Source organism: Bubalus kerabau, chromosome 12, assembly GCF_029407905.1.
Source record: "Bubalus kerabau isolate K-KA32 ecotype Philippines breed swamp buffalo chromosome 12, PCC_UOA_SB_1v2, whole genome shotgun sequence".
Classification (NCBI taxonomy): Eukaryota; Metazoa; Chordata; class Mammalia; order Artiodactyla; family Bovidae; genus Bubalus; species Bubalus kerabau.
In genome coordinates, this window is record NC_073635.1 from 73,087,659 (window position 1) to 73,093,658 (window position 6,000).

General features: G+C 38.9%; 1 protein-coding gene across 1 annotated transcript in view; it reads left to right on the forward strand.

Moving 5' to 3' along the window:
- Positions 1-5,716, forward strand: part of LOC129624649 (ATP-binding cassette sub-family C member 4-like) — a 158,996-nt gene extending 153,280 nt beyond the window's left edge. The window contains exon 31 of the mRNA XM_055542804.1: positions 3,693-5,716. The gene's annotated coding sequence lies outside the window, so the exon portion shown is untranslated. The remainder of the gene's footprint in view (positions 1-3,692) is intronic.
- Positions 5,717-6,000: the final 284 nt, after the last annotated feature.

A 6,000-nucleotide genomic window follows, 5' to 3' on the forward strand; every position in this document is an offset into this window, starting at 1 on the left:
CATTCACTTGAGTGTCTGCAGATTGAAGATTTGATAAGCATTTGTGATTTTCTGTGTGAAAAATCACAGAATAGCCAGGAATCTCCCAAACCCTTTTGGTCTTTCCACCTTAAGCATTTCACATCAGAAAGAGTTGCACCCACCTGTGTCAAACTCTTCATTTAAACACGATGTTATCATAGTGACTGCCATGCAAAGTACCACCACAACAGAAACTTATTTCCTCACAGCCCTGGGGCCTGGAAGTCTGAGGTCAAGGTGTCAGTAGGGTTGGTTTCCTCTGAGGTCTCCCTTGGCTCGGAGATGCCGTCCTCTCTCTGTGTCTTCACGTGGTCTTCCCTCTGTTTGTACTTGTGTCCCAATCTCTTCTTGTAAGAACTCAGGTCTATTAGATTAGGACCCACCTGTTTGACTTCATTAAGAGGGATGGTACGGGGAGGGAGGAGGGAGGAGGGTTCAGGATGGGGAACACGTGTATACGTGTGGCGGATTCATGTTGATATATGGCAAAACCAATACAATATTGTAAAGTTAAAAAATAAAATTAAAAAAAAAGTTAAAAAAAATTAAGAGCCTGTCTCCAAATGCAGTCACACTCTGAGGTACTGGCAGGTTTAGGGCTTCAACATGTAAAATTGGCGGGGACACAATTCAACTTAGAGAAGGCAATGGCACCCCACTCCAGTACTCTTGCCTGGGAAATCCCATGGACCGAGGAGCCTGGTGGGCTGCAGTCCATGGGGTCGCTAAAAGTTGGACACGACTGAGCGACTTCACTTTTCACTTTCATGCATCGGAGAAGGAAATGGCAACCCACTCCAGTGTTCTTGTCTGGAGAATCCCAGGGACGAGGGAGCCTGGTGGGCTGCCATCTATGGGGTCGCACAGAGTCAGACACGACTGACGTAACTTAGCAACAATTCAACTCAAACAAAGAATAAATGCTCGTCATTCATTCTGTTCTGTGATGAAGCAGACCTGGTTGAGTTTTTTGAAGTTTCTTTGCTTCAGGTGTGTAACAGAGGTCTAATTTTGTCTATTCATGAAATCAGTTAATACAGCCCACAAGTTATGAAATCCTAATATCCTAGTTCTAGGCACCTGGACCAGTTTGAATCAATGGAGGAGACATTTTGCAGCCATGTGGCCTTGTGTCCCCTGAGGCCTCTGAGCCTCAGGTTCTCACATGTGTGTAGAGCAGGGATTCCAGCCCTGGCAGCTTCTTCACAGTTATTACAGGGATCAGATTAGAGAGCAGATGCTTAAGTGCTTTGAGAATGTCGAGTGTTTTATAGTATAAAAGTGGGATCATTTTTCCAACCCGCAGAAGAAGAAAATAATATGAATAGAAAATAATAAAAATAGAAAATAATAAAAATGAATAATAAAAATGAAAAGAAAATAATAAAAATAATATTATGGGAGAAAATAATAGCAAATGAAACAACTGACAAAGGATTAATTTCCAAAATATACAAGCCACTCATGCAAGGCTTCCTTAGTGACTCAAACAGTAAAGAATCTGCCTGTAATGCAAGAGAACCTTGTAATGTGCAAGACCCTGGTTTGATCCCTGGGTCAGGAAGATCTCCTGGAGTAGGAAATGGCAACCCACTTCAGTATTCTTGCCTGGAGATTCCCATAGACAGAGGAGCCTGGTGAGCTACAGCCCATTGGGTTGCAAAGAGTCGGACACAACTGAGATGTTAACACTACCACACTTCCATGCAAGTCAGTTCCAGAAAAGCAAACAACCCAATCAAAAAGTGGGAAAAAGACATAAGCATACATTTATCCAAAGAAGACATACAGATGGCTAACAAACATGAAAAGATGCTCAACACTGCTCATTATTAGAGAAATGCAAATGAAAACCACAGTGAGATATCACCTCACACCAGTCAGAATGGCCATCATCAAAAAGTCTACAAACACTAAATGCTGGACAGGGTGTTGAGAAAAGGGAACCCTCTTTCACTATTGGTGGGAATGTAAGTTGATACAGCCACTATGGAAGACTGTATGGAGATTCATTAAAAAACTAGGAATGAAACAACCATATGACCTAGCAATCCCACTCCTAGGCATATATCCTGAGGAAACCAAAATTGAAAAATACACATGTACCCCAATGTTGTAGCAGCACCATTTACAATAGCTAGAACATGGAAGCAACCTAGATGTCCATCAGATGAATGAATAAAGTAGCTGTGGTACATATACACAATGGAATATTACTCAGCCATAAAAAGGAATGTATTTGAGTCAGTTCTAATGAGGTGGATAAACCTAGAGCCTATTATACAGAGTGAAGTCAGTCAGAACGAGAAAAACAAGTATCACATACTAATGTGTATATATGGAGTCTAGAAAGATGGTACTGATGAAATAATTTGCAGGGCAGCAGTGGAGACACAGACATAGAGAACAGACTTATGGAGCTGGTGGGATGGGGGGAGGAAGAAGAGGGTGGGATGTATGGAGAGAGTAACATGGAAACTTACATTATTGAATGTAAAATAGATAGTGGGAATTTGCTTTATGACTCTGGGAACTCAAATCTGGGCTCTGTAACAATCTTGAGGGGTGGAATGAGAAGGGAGGTGGGAGGGAGGTTCAAGAGGGAGGGGACATATGTATACCTAAGGCTGGCTCATGTTGGTGTTTGGCAGAAACCAATACTGTTCTATAAAGCAATTATCCTTCAGTTTTAAAAAGGGATGGAATGGGGAGGGAGGAGGGAGGAGGGTTCAGGATGGGGAACACATGTATACCTGTGGCGGATTCATTTTGATATTTGGCAAAACTAATCCAGTTATGTAAAGTTTAAAAATAAAATAAAATTTAAAAAAAAAGAAAAAAAAAGAGGGGAAAGCTCTAGGCTCTGTAAAAGCTGTAGTCAGAAGCCTTGGCTCCCAAAAATAAAATAAATATACCCATAGTTCTTCTAAGTAGCTTCAGAGACTCTAAATCAAGGATCCCCAACCACTGGACCACAGACTTGTACCGCTCCATGGGCTGTTAGGAACTGGGCCACACAACAGGAGGTGAATGGTGGGCGAGTGAGCAAAGCTTCATTCATATTACACCTGAGTGTAATCACTCATGTTACACCTCCCCCAACTCCCCTCCCACCCCGTCCTGTCTGTGGACAGCTTGTCTTCCATGCAACTGGGTTCCTGGTGCCAAGAAGGTTGGGGACTGCTGCTGTAAGTAATTAAAAGGTATTTTTAATAATAAGTTTTAAAACAAATGATACATCTATTGCTACAAAATTTAAAATCTTTAAAAAATACTTTTTAAGGGTTTATGAACAGAAAGTAAAAAACCCTCCACTCCTGTCATCACACAGCTCCTCCCTAGATGGAGCCCCAGCACCACTTTTGACTGTCTTGTTGACTTCTGTGCATCAGGAAGAACTTGTGAACATGTCTTCCTGTTTTTAAGCACAGATGATAGTTGTTCTTTCCTTTTTTCAGTTAATGTTATATCTCAGATTGTATAAATGCATATAGTTGTCTCATTCCTTTTAACGGCTACATAGTATTACCCTTTCTCCATTTTTTTAAAATTGTGCCTCCAGTAGTGATGTTATTTGCTTCATGTGAAGAAGTGGACCTAGAGATGTGTTGCCGTAGGAGAAGGACTTTAAAACTCTTAAACATGTTGGTTTTGTCTTTCCCCCTCCTCAGGTACACTTTGAAGGAAATAGCCAGATATTATTCATGTGGTTATGAATGTTTCCAGTGGACAGCCCTCAGCCTTAACAATTTTGAGTCAACTCCGTGATTCTACCATGAGTTCATGTCTACTCCAAAGGCATTTTTCCAACAGGTTTTTGCACTGCATAAATTATATTGTACTTTATTTTATACCAGCTACAAATATTTGCATATTACAAGATGTTTATTTTTTTCTATAATATTTTCTCCAACTTCACTTAGTGATTCCAAGCTCTTGCAAAAAGATTTACTATCTTTATTTATGTAATATTTTCCTTCTTATCCAAATCAAAGTCCAGGCCACCAATAAAAGTTGTCTCCCAGATTTTGTGTTTTGAGAGACTCCAGAGCCAAACTCATTTTCTAAGATTTGAGACAAAGTTATCACAGATATTTTTTTTTTTTTTACTATTTCCAGAATTACATATTACTTTCCAATTATATCAGGGATTCTGTTTACTTGAAGACTGTGTGAAGTTACTGTTTTGTGTCACTATTTCCTTTAACAGAACTACAATCCATTTTTCCACTCAAAGACCTCTGATTAAAATACTACAGAGAAAACTAATGGGAAAAACATACAGTACATGTAATTTAAATGACCATATAGGAAAGAGCGGTGTCACCCTCCATAAAAAAAAAAAAAAAAAAAGGTTAAAATATAGGACAATATTATATGTTCATCTCCTGTGTCCCCTGCATTGCAGGCAGATTCTTTAGCACTGAGCCATTGGGGAAGCACTCTAAAAGAGAAGGAAGAGAAAATACGCTTACTCAAAGTGGGGCCCTTCCGAGGATTTGCTAATGAAGGACAAACATGCGCTAGACTGTCTTCTAGATACAGGATTTAATATTTTTTACATTTAAAAATATGTGGTAAAATATATATAACATAAAATTTGTCATATAACCGTTTTTAATCATACAATTCAGTGGCATTAATCACATTTACAAGGTTGTGCAACCATCATTGTCTAGGTAACTTTTGGTAAAGTTTGTTATTTCTGCAGAGTCATTCTGGTACGTTTCATTTTTATAGAAAGTGGATCTGTTTCCTGTGAGTTTTGAGCTTGATTGGCATACATTTATTCACAGTATCTTATATGCTTAAACACTGCAGCATCTCTGTGTTCTTTTGACTTTTAATTTTCTTTAAGCTTTTGCTTTTTTATTAATAATCTTGCATGAATTTTTTCCTATTTTCAACAAATCAATTTTTTGCTTGATTGAAGCTGTTTTATTTTTTCTGGTTCATCATATCATTCTTCCCTTCCTTCAACTTTACTGAGATTTTTTTCTGTAAATTCTTAAATTGTAAACAGATTAATAATGTCATTATTTTTCTAATATAAGTATATGAAGCTGACATTTTTTTCCTGAGATCCACTTTAGCTGCAACCTACAAGTTTTGATACTTACTACCAATAAATAGTCCAAGTGAAGTCACTCAGTTGTGTCCGATTCTTTGCGACCCCAGGGACTGTAGCCTACAAGGCTCTGCTGTCCATGGGATTTTCCAGGCAAGAATACTGGAGTGGATTGCCATTTCCTTCTCTAGGAGATCTTCCTGACCCAGGGATTGAATCTCAGTCTCCTGTATTGTAGGCAGACGCTTTACAGTCTGAGCCACTAGGGAATTTCTAATTTAATTCATTAACTGTCTTTTACCCATGGGTTGGTCATAGGTATAATGTTTTATAAATTTCAAATGCTAATGGATTTTTTCTATTAGATTGAACCATGTGGAACTGCTAACATTCAGGCTTTTTATAAGCTATAAAATGGCACTTTCATATGGTTAAACATAATAAGCTTTCTTTTGTCATTAATATATAACTTAATTTCATTTTGGTCATTCAACAATAGATTGTAGATTTTAAACCAAAGGTAACCACATTCACATAAAAAGTTCTTGTTTCTACCATTTTGTATTTTATTTGGGGGTTTTATAGTGTTATAAATATGTATGTAACCAGTAATTTTCAAATAAATATCTTCCCTGAGTACTGGAATGTTTTCTGATATATACTGCAGGCTGGTTCTCTAGGATGCAGACTCGGATGGTGTTTAGTGTTGGGATGTGTATTAGGGGTACTCTTGGGGTCAGCACTGTGGAATCAGGAGGGACGAAATGGGATAGGGCAGAGGAACACTGGCCAGATGACCTTAGCTGACCACATGGCGGTCTGGAGTGATGATGGCCCTTCAGGGTTGTCCTGACATGTCCACTGGCCAGGCTGCCATACCTCTCCCTGGATGGGTAGTGCACATAGGCTGC